Source organism: Peromyscus maniculatus, chromosome 5 (genome assembly GCF_049852395.1).
Source record: "Peromyscus maniculatus bairdii isolate BWxNUB_F1_BW_parent chromosome 5, HU_Pman_BW_mat_3.1, whole genome shotgun sequence".
In the NCBI taxonomy this organism is placed as follows: domain Eukaryota; kingdom Metazoa; phylum Chordata; class Mammalia; order Rodentia; family Cricetidae; genus Peromyscus; species Peromyscus maniculatus.
The window spans coordinates 53,412,376-53,426,869 of record NC_134856.1 but is presented as its reverse complement, the minus strand read 5'-3'; the positions used below and the strand labels follow the sequence as shown (position 1 = coordinate 53,426,869).

Genomic DNA, 14,494 nt, shown 5'->3' with positions numbered 1-14,494 from the left:
ACGTCCCAAAGTCAAGCACAGAAAAGAGGCGGGGTCATAGGCAGCCAGGGTCAGGCAGCCAGGAGCTCTGAAGGCCACTATGGGGAGTCCTGCTTTCTGCCTAATGCAAAGAGGAGCCTCTGCCGGACGGAAGTGCTGGGTGAGGTCTGGCTCAACTCTGAAAGCCTGTCCCTGCGCAGCAGACCGGCAGAGTCTCACCTTTGCGTGTGGCGCCAAGCCAGCCAGACTCTGAGGATTAAACACACACATGGTTCCTTCATGGGAAGTTCAAACCCAGCCTGCACCATTAGAAGTCTGGAAACGGTTCCCCTGGGGGTGGGGGTGCCAGGAGGGCCTGAGAGACTCCGCAGGCTGGCTGAGCTCTGTGGCCTCTCTGGGAGGAGATTTACCTGACAGCAGATGAGTGATGGTCCACGGCCTCTGAGATGCTGAGCTGCAGTGAAAGCCGAGTTTGTTTAAGTTTGCTCAGACTGTTTGAAGGATGAATTACGAGAGGCATGAATGGCCACTCAAGAACCTCACCAGCACACAGGAAAGAACTGCACCCACCCCAGACTGGCCCCTCAAGAGTCTCTAGGCTGAGACTGGCCCCGACAGCCCTGAAAAGTAAACGGAGAGGAAGGAGTCCAGATAAGGGCCCGCCAGGCAGCATAGAACCTCACCCAGACAGGGCTGGGTTCATCTCCTAGCTGGCAGGGCACTTTGTCCCACATTGCCAAGGCCCCGATGAAAATATCTCTTGGTGCTAGCCAGGCTGCCAAGGTCCTGGGAATAAATAGTGTGTTCAGCCATGGAGAAGGACAGCCAGGATGTGTGTGGAAGCTGTGTGTGTGTTTGATAACGATGCTACTTGTTACAGATACGCCTGAAATTGTGTGTGTGTGTGTGTGTGTGTGTGTGTGTGTGTGTGTGTGTGTGTGTGAGTGAATGCTCTTCAGGAGTCATATACCTTATTTGTTGATTTTTTTTTTGATTTGTTGATTTTTGAAACAAAGCTTCTCACTGGCCTGTGACTTGCAGATTCAGCTAGGCTAGCTGGCCAGCAAGCCACAGAGCTCAGATCACAGACACACACCACCACACCCAGCATTTTTACATGGGTTCTAGGGATTGAACTCGGGTCTTTGACCTTGTGCAGCAAGCAATTTGCCGACTGGGCTGTCTCCACAGCCCTGCAGCTGGAGCAGCTCTGGGTCGGTGCCGGACTGGCTCCAGAGCAGGTAAGCAGATGCACCCAGCAAGGTCCCTGTCACTCAGAGCCACTCCACATGCTCTGGAATATGCCAAGATCCTTGTGACACTGGTTGGAGCTCCAGAGCATCTGGAATCAACCCTGCGCATGATGCGCCCGCCACCAGGCGGGGCAGGCTTCCCAAGAAAGGTTTTGGTTTGGGCTTATTGGTTGCTACTAAACCAGGCCTCCCACGTGCTGTACTGTTAAGGGGAACTCTAGCCCCAAACACCCTGCTCCTTGGCTTGGGGTTACAAGAATGTTTCAGCAACCAATCTCCTCCGGAGGCAGAAGGATTAGCAGATTCAAGGCCAGCCTGGGCTACATAGTAATATCTGTTTCAAAGACAAAGAACAGATAGATAGCAGCTGCACTCCATGGTTCGGGTCTGGGCTGAGACCTGGTCACCTATGCTTCTACTGAGGTCACAAGGGTTGCTGCTGGTCTGGGGACCCCACTTAGGGAATCACTGCTCTAAAGAGCCCACCTGTCACTTGGTGGCGGTGGTGTATACCTTTAATCCCAGCACTCGGGAGGCAGAGCCAGGTGGATCTCTGTGAGTTCGAGGCCAGCCTGGTCTACAGAGAGAGATCCAGGACAGGCACCAAACTACACGGAGAAACCCTGTCTTTAAAAACAAAAACAAAAACAAACAAAAAAACAAAGTCCACCTGTCTCTGCCTTCCCTGCCTTTAGTTTTGCTCTGTTATTTATTTACTTGGGACAGGCCCTTCACATAGCCCAGGCTAGCCTCAAACTCATTATGTAGCTTGGGATGACCTTGAATTGCTAATCCTCCTGCCTCTATCTGTAGCACTAGGGTTAGAGGTGTGTGCCACCATGCTCTGTTTGTGGGGTGCTGGGAATGTAACCCAGGGCACCGTGCATTCTAGGCACGTGCTCTGCCAACTCAGTCACATCACCAGTTTACCTTCCCCTACCTTAACCAACATTTCCCAGACCCCAATACTTCCAGAGTCTGCCTCACCTTCTTGTCACCTGCCTGATCCTAGAACATACTTCATATTTCGTATGGGAAGGATTGCTTTGAGTGTGTCAAGAAATTCCTATTTTCAAGTCATTTCCTATCCCTGCCACTCCTGAAGACTCTGGTGACTTCTGCTAGGAGAAGTCATTGGGAAAAAAATCAGACCAGAGCAATCATACAATGGCCACAGGTCAGCTGGGCACAGCACAGGCCGGAGGTCAGCGGCAGAGGGCTTGCTCTTTGTTGGCAAAGGAGGTGCATGATATGATGCACAGATAGCCCCACCCGATGCTTTTACCGTGCACCCCACGCCTCTGCCTGTAAGCACAGAGCTCCAGAAAACCCCATGAGTAGTTCTCATATTCCCAGAGTCCCTGGGGTACCCTTACTTTGGCAATACAACTTAGTCTAGAAAAAGCTATATCCCAGGGCAAACGCCTCCATTTCCTTCATGCCTTGCTCCTAGGCAGGGGTTGCTCAGTGGTACAAGCCATGATGGCAAGATAGACACTGTTACCCTGAGCTGATCCTTCACAGTGGCCATTCCCATCCCAGGCCTGTGGCCCTGTATGGTGCTCTGCCTGGTGCAGTCAGCGGCTCCCCTCAGCTCCCTTTCCCTTTTCCCTGCAACATGCATGGTCTCTTTGGACTGGTGGCCGGGGCCCACTCCACGAAGGGTCAGAAGACACAGGCTTGATGCCAGCCCCCAGTCCTCGAGAGCGAGTGGAACTCTTCCTGCCTGAAAGAATTTTGGGACAGGGTTAGCTAATGGGATCTCTGGCCTCCAAGCAAAATGGAAGCGTGGCTGCCTTTTCTTCTGGAATGTTGCCATTCAGCATCAAAACATGACACATTCCAGAAACTGAATTGAAAATTCGGCTTTCATAGTTTGTAATTTTTTTTTTATGATGGTCCAGAAGTTGCAAAATCCCTCATTAGGCCTTTCCCCCCAATTTTGTGGGTTTTTCCTAAGCTGACACAGCACTGGAGGCCAAGCAAACCTCCCTCTGGCTAGATCATCATGTCCCCATGGCCTGGAAAGGGGGGTGTCTGCCCGAAAATACCACAGTTGCAATCTGGGGGTGGGGAACAGAGCAGGGCTCCCCCAGGGCAATGTCTGAGACAGGAGTCTCAGTGGGTTGCTGTGACTCAGGACAAGACGTCAGCCCTGCCACAAAACTCCAGGCAACAGTGTCTGTCTGTCTGTACCCACCACGGAAGAGCTCACTGTCATCTGGGTGAGAGCAGCCAAGCTGATGATGCTTCCTCACAGAGGATGAAGGAACCAGCTTTCTCACGGTTAGACATCCAATGACCACGTGACCTGCTGTCTCCTCTGCGTATGCATCCACAGAACCATATGCACAGTGTTCCCAAAGCACTGAGCAGGGCATTTGTAGAAGTGTGAGAAGAAAAATGTGCTCTACAGAGGATGGGATTTACGACTCAGAGGTAGAGCAGATACCTGCCTAGAATCCCCCAGTGAGGGGTGGGGGTGTGGCTCACCAGCAGAGCTCTGGCCTTGTGTGCCTTGTTCCAACCCCCCACACACAAAAATGAGCCATGGTGGTGGCACACTTATAATCCAAGCAATAAGAAGATGGACCAGCCTGGGCTATATTGTGAGTTCCAGGCCAGCCACGGCTACACAGTGAGACCCATTTCAAAACCAAAAAGAAAGAAAATGCTATAGAGATGAGCAGCAATGAGTTCTGGAGGAGAAGCCTGAGGCACAACTGCCCATGGACACAGGAGGAGGAGAATGTTCTGGAATGAGAAAGTGGCACTGGCCATACAACATTGCCAATACACTAACTGCCCTCAACTGTGCACTTCAATACGGTCGATTTTTTGGAGGGCTGGAGAGCTGGCTCAGCAGTTAAGAAAGAGCACTTAGTGTTCTGGCAGAGGACCCAGGTGTGGTTCCCAGCACCCTCACGGGATGATGCACAACCATCTGTAACTCCAGTTCTGCGGGGTCTGATGCCTCTCGGCCCCCCTTGGGCAATACAATCACGTGCACAAGCACACGTGCAGACACACACATGCACACAAAAATAACTACATAAGCACGTTTTTTAAAGTAGTGCATTTGGGGGCAGTGAGGTGACGTCATGTGTGAAGGTGCTCGTGGCCAAGCCCGGAAACCTAAATTCCACCACTTGCTTGGATCGACAGTGATGAAAGGAACGATGGAGGCCTCTGAGTCATCCTCTGGCGTCTACACACGCACCCTAGCATGTACATGCCTACCTACATACATGCACACACACTCAATAAATAAAGATGATTTTTAAATAAATGTTATGTGTATGTGTACTTTATAATTTTTCAAGAAAACAAAACAAAACAAAAAACAAACATAACTGGTTCTGAAAACCCTGGACTCAGCACCTAGTCATGTGACTGCCCCAGGCCTGCTCTGGCGCGGGGTGCTCTGTTGGGGACATCATAAGGTGTCCTCCGTCCCCTAGCTGAAGGAACTCTCCATGAAGTGAAATGGTGGCCTCCTGGCTGCCCTGCGGCCTCCCCTCCTGAAGAGCCATCAACCCTTTTGACTGACGCGGGATCTGCACATCTGGGACTCATCAAATGCAGTGAATTTAAAAAAAAAAAAATAAAAAAATTTAAGCTTCCAGTTCCCAGAGTAGCAGACACAGAGGCACCTCCCCTACGCACAAATTACTCTGGTGACAGAGAAGAGCCCGGCGCCAGCTCCCACAAGGCCCAGGTCAGCACCAGGGTCCTGCCTGCAGACACTCCCAGTGTAGTCCATGCAAGAAGGGTGCCCTGTGGGAGCTTTGAAGGGCCTCACACTCCCCTTAGTCCACCTAGGGCCCCCAACTCCTGCAGATCAACCCCGCCTCTCTGCAACAGAGCAGCCAGGATCTGGGAGCACCACGGACCCAGGCCACCAGGCAAGGCTTTGGGCACACTGACCACACCCTGTCAGTACAGCCCCTTCTTGCCCTACCCCCCACCCCCACCCCACCTACCTGGGCCCAGGTGCCTGGAGATGCTAAAGGCTCCCTTATGGCATGAGAGAAGCCTTGTGGCACATTCTGCTGTGACAGTCACATTTGTCACTTGGTAAAGCGACGTTTGTCCTTTGAACCTGGTGGGGTGTCAGCTAGGGAAACAGCGCTCCCTAGGCCCAGCTGTTTCATGTTCTGCACATGTGTGCTCTTTACGCTTCAGTGACTGGAGCATGCCCGCTCACCGAGCCGGCTGAGACATTATTACTCAAGGAAGCCCTGGACATAGCTGGTCACCGCTTGTCTCAGAGAAGAGTCAGGTGCCGACCTTAGCGTAACTGTCGCTTCCCTGTAAGAATCGGAACCTCCCTCTTCGTTTCTCCTCTCTGCCTGTTATTCCTTGACCCCTGAGATAAAGCCCCCCTTGAAGGCCAGGTCGAGAAGCAGAGGCAGCAGTGGACAGAGAGCTGTCTTTAAAAAGACAGGACTTCTAAGTTCTGAGTGTTCAGGTCTAGACCCAGGCCCAGCCAGGGGGGTAATATCATGAGCCACATTCCACCTCTATCCCGGAGGCAGGACTCTGAGCTAGCACTGACCAGGACTCTGAGCTAGCACTGACCAGGACTCTGAGCTAGCACTGACCAGGACTCTGAGCTAGCACTCACTGACCAGGACTCTGAGATAGCACTGACCGAGGTCCCCAGGCATGGCCCCCAGCACAGGCAATATAGCCCACACCTGCTACTCCTCTTGGGGTGGTAGACGGTGGTAGACTATCAGACACATGCTACACATCCCTAGCACAGGCCTCGGTCTGTGTGGTGCAGGGGATGTGGCCCATCCTTGTTCTACAAGGCTGTCAGACTCCAGACCTGATGTGTGCAGTGTGGGATTATTTGGAGAAGGCAGGCCTACCCTACTTCACCAGGGCAAGGAGTCCAGGGCTAACGGTGAACATTCAGAACCCACTCCTGGCTCCAGAAGAGCCAGGCATCCAGACAGCGTCTCGCACAGTCTTAGTCACCCTAGCAACTCACCTTTCCCTGGAAAGATGGCCAGTTCAAATTGGACTGCAGGAGCAAGCATCTGGCCCTGAGTCTGTACCCCATAAGGAGCTGGCTTTGGCTTGCCTCATCTGGGGCAGCCAACCTCCTAAGTTCCTGGGCCAATTCTCCTGACAGGAGGAATTATTCAAGATGCCCACTCTAGCAAAAAAAAAAAAAACCTGTAATATGTTTCCTAAAATATTCTCTAGAATAACTGCCTGTAATCCCAACAGTCAAGAAACTGAGAAGCAGGATTAATTTGATTTGGAGGCCAGACTACGTTATACCTGGGCACATCCATGTGAAGCTTTGGAAGCAGTCAGAAGCGGGTTCCAGTCCTGTCTATGCTGGGACAGCTCACTTTACCTCTCTGACCCTCAGTACTTTTAACTAAAATAGGGAGAGAAGACCTCCTCACTGCAAGCCTGTTGCCAATGAAACTGTAAAGGGGCGTGGCTCTATAACTTGGGACAAAAGGAACTTGCCCCTGTGATCCCCGGGATTCTATCCATACAGCATGAAACATCCCTCTAATGCAACCAGCCATCGATGCCTTCTGACAACACACTGCGTCCCCAAATGATGGCAAATAGCATTGGGAGGGCAAAAGAGCTCTGAGCTGCCTGCAGCCAGGCTGGGGATCCTGGCTCTTCAGCCTTCCTAACTGTGAGTCAGTCAGTCCCAGCCAAAAGGCTTCGTGGCTGAGCCTCAGTTCGTTCATCTGAAAAGGGCTTGGCAGAGCGCCGCCGACATGCAACCCTGAAGCACTGGGTCTGCCCTAGTCAGAGAAAGAGCATCGCAAAAGACAGAAAGAGGGTACATCGCCGCGGAGGGTTCGATGACAGCCTGGGCTCGCGGAGAGACCTGTTCTCATACAAATAAAAGAGCAGCGGGACCGAGTCCCTCTCACCTGCGCAGGACTCTGGCCCCAACCTAGGCAGAGCTGAGCGAGCAGATTGCAGCACTGGGACCCTGCGGATGCTGGACGCTGCGAGTGAGTCCGGGATTAGGCGCGCTGCCCCTAGTAGTAGCTGGGAGCTGCTTGGGCCACGCCCCCGAGCCCACAGGCCGCGCTGATTGGGCTGCGCCGCCCCGGCCCCGGCCCGCCTTGCTGCCTTCGGGCGGGAGGAGGCGCTGAGGACCACAGAGCTCTAGGAGCGCGCGGCCCCTAGCCGTGACCATAAAAGTCGTTTTCATTGAGCACTTACTGTGCGCGGTGGGCTGGGCACTTTCGGCCAGGCGGTGGCCCTCGGAACCCACCCGGCTCTGCCACTCAAATGGAGGACCGGACAGACCACCGAGAGACGCGTGCAGAACCCGGGTGTGCGGATTTATCTGCCACTGCGGGTTCCTAGGCTAGGAGATGGAAACACTGGATCTCCATGTTCCCAGCAATACAGGGAGCAGGCAGCATCCCACTTCGTGTGAAGAGGCTGCCTGCCTCCTCAGGAGCCCCGGGGCAGGTTCCAGCAAGCTTAGTATCATGTGTCTCAGGGCATTTGGCACCTACCGGGGGCAAGTATCCAGAGGTCAGAATCTGGGAAATTAGGTATGGTTGACTCCCAAACCGTTAAGGGCAATTGAGGAAATGGGCCAGAAGAGCTAAGAGGCACGCCAGACTGCAAAAGACCATCAGCCCACTAAGAGGCTGGCATTAGCCCCCTTACCGATAAGGCCTCCCACTAATACCTCCACAAATACCGCCAGGAGCAGGTGCAGAGGGCCCCCGCTGGCATCTCAGATCTGGGGTCCTCAGGGACCTAGACATGTTGGGGGACCTGAATTCTAACCAGAGATCTTTGTCCAAGTCCTTGATGCAGCTCTGTGCAGATAAAGATTCAGATGTATGTTAGTATCTTTCTTGCTTTTTTTTTTTTTTTTTTTTTTTGAGACTGGGTTTCTCTGTGTAGCCCTGGCTGTCCTGGAACTTACAGGACAGGCGGGCCTTGAACTGAGAGATCCACCTGCCTCTGCCTCCTGAGTGCTAGGATTAAAGGCGTCTACCACCACCACCCTGCATCTATCTATCTTTCTTTCTTTCTTTCTTTCTTTCTTTCTTTCTTTCTTTCTTTCTTTCTTTCTTTCTTTCTCTTTCTTTCTTTCTCTTTCTTTCTTTCTTTCTTTCCTTCCTTCCTTCCTTCCTTCCTTCCTTCCTTCCTTCTTTCTTTCTTTCTTTCTTTCTTTCTTCTTTAAATTTTCTTCCTTTCTGCTCTCCGTTTTGGAAGCATCATGGTCTGAATGCACTCAGCCATTCAGTACTTAGTAAGCAGGTAAGCACCTGCTGCTGCTACCTCTAGCTCCTGCTGGGCTCTCTTCCAAGTACCAGAGGAATCAGTGCTGAATAACAGGGCTTCAGAACAGTCCTTGGTGTGACCCAGGACAAGGCCAATGGGAGCAGAACTGTGTTCCACATGCTGCTCTCAGGTGCCAAGGACCCCAGCCTGACCACCCTCAGACACTAGTGCTGTTCCCAACATCCGCATTTTTCCAAATGAAGGCACTGACCAGCACGGAAATCCCTGAGCACATTCCTGAGTCACAGGCCTCCGTGCTCATGCCCACTCCGTTGAAATTGCCTGTGACCATTAAGCCTTGGATGCAGGGGAACAGGATAAACTGGGTCCTAGTTCCATATCCACCCAGGAACCGGAAGTAATAAAAGACAGGGTTCTTCCAGAGGCCCAACATTTGGGTGGGAAAGGTTTGTTAATAAGAAGTCCCGGGCTCTGGTGGGCCCCAGCACACCTCTCTACTTGATGCTATTCATGGCAACCTTGCAAGGAAGGTTCCTTGATGGCATGGGATAGCTCTTAGGACACTCCTCACCCAAGTATTCTACAAGTCTGTCATCTTCAGGGCAAATTGCCATGCGAAGTCTTCCTCAGCCTGGCCATGCCCGCACCAGTCCAGAACCTTCAGCTCTCCCTCGGTTTCCCCATTCCCTTCCCTCTGGCCTTCTCTCCTAACCTACCCACTTTCTCCTCCTTCACCAAAAACCGTTTATGTGTGTCAGGAGCTCTGCATGGAAACTTCAGGGGAAGCTTCTGGTCAACTTCTCACAGCCCAGTGGAAAGTGGGACTCTGCTTATAGATAGGGACACTGGGGGACAGGTCAGTGAAGGCACTTGTCCAGGGTCACCTGGTTGTCCATTTGGGGGGCTGGCACCCCAACCTAGGCACCCTGTGCCAGAACCCTACTATGTCTTAGTTTATCTCCTCAAGGTTGCTACTTTGAGACCTAACTACCCAGGGAAGATATGGGGACGGAGTTGGGATGTGGTAAGACTCCCAAAGACTTGTGAAGAGAACCAGAGAGCTCCGTTGTTGCCCCCTCCACCTCGGAGGGCACAGGGAAAGGCCATGGATGAATGGAGGAAAAGCCTTCAGCAGCCTCAGCTCCCCAGCTCCACTGTGTTCAACCCCATCAGCCTGGGCGTTTCTGTCCTAGGAGCCCAAATGGGCCGGGACAGCCCATGACTTTGGCCTCTAAGTGGCTGGAGCAGATTAGGGAGTCTGTGTCTATATGAGATGAACACACTGGATACTTCAGAACTATTTCTTTTCTTGCTAATGTATCAGGGAAGCTAAACAAATTTTTCCAATGGAATGTCACAGTTAGTGCTGCTGTGTAACAAATTGTCCTGTATTACGGTGGCTTGGCTGGCGGTGTTCCAGTTGTGTAGTGGTTATCTGTTGCTAGTGATGCATGTGTGTATTCATATATGCACTTTGATACCCACCATTGATTATGGTACACACACATACACACACACACACACACACACACACACACACACACACACACACTTTTTTTTTTTTTTTTTAGGTTTTTCGAGACAGGGTTTCTCTGTGTAGCTTCAGAGCCTGCTGCCCTGGCACTCACTCTGTAGACCAGGCTGGCCTCAAATTCACAGAGATCCACCTGCCTCTGCCTCCCGAGTGCTGGGATTAAAGGTGCGTGCCACTACTGTCTGGCCACACACGACATCTTTAACAACCCCCCCCTTTTTTTTGGCCTATACTGGACCAGGTGGGGGGACCTGGGAAGGTGCAGTTGGGTCCTTCCTTAGAGCCCCTCTTTAGCTGCTGTCCGCTGTTGACTGGGCATTGGACGCTGGCTGCAGGGGTGGGGAGGCAGCTGGGCTGCTGCCTGTAGTGGCTCCATCCAGCCTTTCCAGCAGTCAGTGCCAGGTGGTCACACTTTTCCCGCGGTACCTACCTGCCCCTAAAGCGAGTATCCTGGAGAGCCGGGTGGCTTGGGAAGCCTTTGATGACCTGGTGTTGGAGGTATGTCTCTCTGATGCCGAAACCATAGAACCTAATCATCCTTAAGGAGAGGGGCACAGACCACAGCCCTACACAAGTGGAAATGAAAGAACTTGCAGAGCTCTTAGAAAAGGCTCCACAGATGACCAGGCACCATACAGCCACTCAATTAAAAACAAGCTGTCATTCCTAGGGGCTGAGCACCTCGCCTAGTAATGAGCACCATCTAGGAATCATGACAGAGTTAAGCTTCTGTCCTCATCACATGCCCCAGCTGTGTGTCTTTGCTCAAGCGACCTGACCTCTCTGAGCCACAGCTGCTTCCAAGACAGGAACACCCATGGGGCAAATGGTGTCATTGGTTTACTGGTTGGTGTCGTCCTGATCCAGTGAGTTCAAACCCCAGCAGTTCCCATTTGTTGCCTTGAGAACACGGCGGACTTCTGTGCTCAAGGTCCATCTGTCCCATGAGGACCATCACCCCCCTTTCTTAAATTATTAAATGGTTAATGTGGAAATCGCTGGAGCGGAATGACACATGGGGGACTAACATAGATGCTGCCCGGGGCCATAGGGAGTTCGGCTCCGATCACCTTTCCCCTCATTTTGCAATCTCAGGATGCTATCTCTTTAAAAAGGAAAAGAGAAAACGTACAACCTTTGTATTTGAAAAATGGTAACGTAGGCGTTGTGGATGCCTGGGAGGTTCCAGAAGACAAAGAGCCAAGAAGCATGTAGTTGTCCCTGAGGGAGGGACTGGCCACAGACATCCTGGGAAATCCGAGCAGGAGTGCCCTTGTGACCTGGGAGAGGGTTGGGTTCTGGGGAAGTTGAGACAAACGGGAAAGTCCTTCCAGGCCTAAGGGAGCAGGATCTGGAAAGATCTGCTCAGGCCTAAAGGGGAATGTGGGGCCATCCGGAGCCCATTCTCCCCTCCCAGGGGCCAAGTGGGATGTGAGGGGCTGCACCAGGCTGTAAGATGAAGGTGGTCAGTGGTCCAACGATCTGATCCTTTGATGCGAAGACGCAGGCTCTCCTGACCCTGGTCTCTGGCTGCTGCTGGCTCACATCCCACTCAGAGTTCTTACTCACCGGCTATTTTTATCAGAGTTTGCGAGCTGGGCACGGAGCACCAAGGCCAGGGAACGCCACTGCTCACTGGTCTCTGTGCACCAACGAACAGCTGAAGAACGTCACCAGGCCGCAACTGCGTCAAAGACGACTAAGTTCGGTACTAAAGAGACATGGGGTTCCGCTTTGCGATGGACACAGCTCAGGAAGAGCAGACGAGATGACGAGATGGTGACCCTCGGCGTCCACAGTTGTCATTCCTCTGGGTGAGACTGACACAGGCTGGGTGGGGAGGAGGGTACATGTGGGGGTCCTCAGCTCACTCTGACAGGAACTCAGACGGCACTGGGGCCAAGAGCCTATGAAATCAATGTTTCAACTGCCACACATCTTCACGTAAGCTTCACAGTGGGGCTATGGGGAGGACACAGGATAGCAGGGAGCCCCAGCCCACCAAGACACTCCAAGGACTAGAGTCCCAGACAGGTCCCAGAGGCTCTGAAATCCTTTCAGATGCAGAAATTTAAATCACCAAGGGGAGAGAATTATGCAGCGTCATTAGGTGTGAGAGCAGGGACCTTCCAAAGGGCTGAAGGAGAAGGTTCATTCCTTTTGCCATTAGGAGTAAGGACATGGCAACAAGGTACCTCAGAAGCAGCATGCAGCCCTCACCAGACAGCCTTGACCTTGGCCTGCCTGGACCTTAGAACTATGAGCAAAATGTGTGCATACTGTCTGCAGGGCTGGGAGAGGAGTTCAGTGGTAGAGCACTTGTCTCACATTCCTGAGGTCCTTGGTTCAATCCCCAGTACCATAAAAATTTTTTAATTAAAAAATAAACTTCTGGAGGCAGAGACAGGTGGATCTCTGTGAGTTCGAGGCCAGCCTGGGCTACCAATTGAGTTCCAGGAAAGGCGCAAAGCTACACGGAGAAACCCTGTCTCGAAAAACCAAAAAAAAAAAAAATAAAATAAAATAAAATAAAATAAAATAAAATAAAATAAAATAAAATAAAATAAAATAAAAATAAATAAATAAATAAACTTCTGGGGCCTGGAAAAATGACTCAGAGATTAAGAATACGTGCTGCTCTTATAGAAGACCTGAGTTCTGTTCCCAGCGCCCACATCAGGTGGCTCATGAACACCTGTAATTCTAGTTCCAGGGGAATCCAATGCCCTCGTCTGGTCTCAGGGGCACCTGCATGCAAGCACGTGCAGACACAGACACATAATATTAATAATAAAAATAAATCTTAAAAAGATTTAAGTGTCTAGTCTCTGCTATTTTTGTTTCAGCAGCACAAAGAATAGAGGACAACCCGTGGCATGGTGACCCCAGTGCCTTGGGCTTAATTTTCTCTGGAACCTTAACAATGGTCCAACAACGCGGGCATACATCACTCAGACCCTTGTCCATGGCTGGAGGATGCGAAGATGTTTCCTGAGTTCTCGGAGACTCCAGAACCAGGCGAAATTCCAGCACATCAGCTCCTGTTCACCCCGTATCACTACCCATCTCCCCATGCCTTGTGCCTCTCACCAGTGACCCCGCATCCTCAGCTCCAGGTCTGCTACTGGAATCAGAACCAAGACAAGGACCCAGAATTTGAAGAAGGCGACCCAGAAGTCACGGGATGCTCTGAGGACACCCAAGGAGACACCCATATTCCCGATGAACATTTGTTGAGTGTGTGCTGGGCTGAGTGTGTGCAAACACCAGTGTGAGAAAGGCCAGGAGGAGTGTCAGTGGTCACACAGAGGGGTGGCTGGCTTCTTACAAGGGACACAGTAAGACAAGAGTGAGACTTGAGATTATGCAGCTACATAAAAACTGTGACACCACCACCCCACACACACACAAATAAGTGACTCAGCCCCAGAGTGAGTGGAAAAGCTACAAGAGTCTGGGTATTCTGCCCGTTTCCTGGCTTACACACACACACACACACACACACACACATCTGGTCACTTGATGGCCTGACAGCTGCTCCCATCTCTAAAACTGTTTCAGTGAAAAAAAAAGAATGAAACAGTTGTGTGTGACTCTACAGGATGTCTTGGCTTTTTGTTTTGCTTTTCACATGTGTGTAGTGTGCATGTTTGTGCATTTTTGTGCATATGTGTAGTGCTCAAATGTGTTAGGGCACATGTGTGTATGTGTGTGCAACTGTGTGTGTGGTAGCAGTCTGAGGTTGATGCTGAGTGTCTTCCTTCCTGAATGGGTCTCTCACTTGAATCCAGAACCCAAAGAGTTGGGGGTCTAGTTGACCAGCCTGCTTGGGGCATCTGGTCTGTCTCCTGAGTGCTGGGATTACATGTGACTTGCACACCCACCTAGCTCCGCTGACCCATCTCTCAGGACTGGGACACGTTCTATTTGTATTTATAGACAGGATCTCACTGTGTAGACCTGGCTGGCCTCACGATGCCAACTATGTGGCCTCAAACTCACAGCATGCCAGATTAGAGGCATGCACCTATGCCCAGTTGTTGTGGGATCCCGAATCACCCAGCTTTTTAAAAAATGTTATTACATTTTGTGTGTGCATGACTGTACACACATGCCACGATGCTCATGTGAAGATCAGAGGACCATGTGGGCTCCTAAGGATTGAACTCAAGTCATCAGGCTTGGTGACAAGTCCCCTTAACCTCTGAGCCATCTCACCAGCACTGGGATTTCTCCTCAAAAGAGAGGAGGTGACATGGCCTTTATTGCTTCCTAAATACCTGGAATAGAGATGTGAGGGCTGAAGCAGGGCAGCCACATTGGTCCATGAGGTGCTGGGGAACTAGAAGTCATAAAGAGGGGGTCATCAGTCCCTGGCATTCTTGTTCTCTGTATCTGCCCTACTGCCTGTGGTATGTAAAGCGGCATGGTCAAATGAGGAAGAACCAACGTCTACCCCTAGTCC

The 14,494-nt window shown here is 51.5% G+C and overlaps 1 protein-coding gene across 1 annotated transcript in view; it reads right to left on the bottom strand.

The window, feature by feature from the left end:
• Positions 1–7,281, bottom strand: part of Crispld2 (cysteine rich secretory protein LCCL domain containing 2) — a 56,676-nt gene extending 49,395 nt beyond the window's left edge. Inside the window, exon 1 of the mRNA XM_006990162.4 lies at positions 7,151–7,281. The gene's annotated coding sequence lies outside the window, so the exon portion shown is untranslated. The remainder of the gene's footprint in view (positions 1–7,150) is intronic.
• Between the last annotated feature and the right edge of the window lie 7,213 nt (positions 7,282–14,494).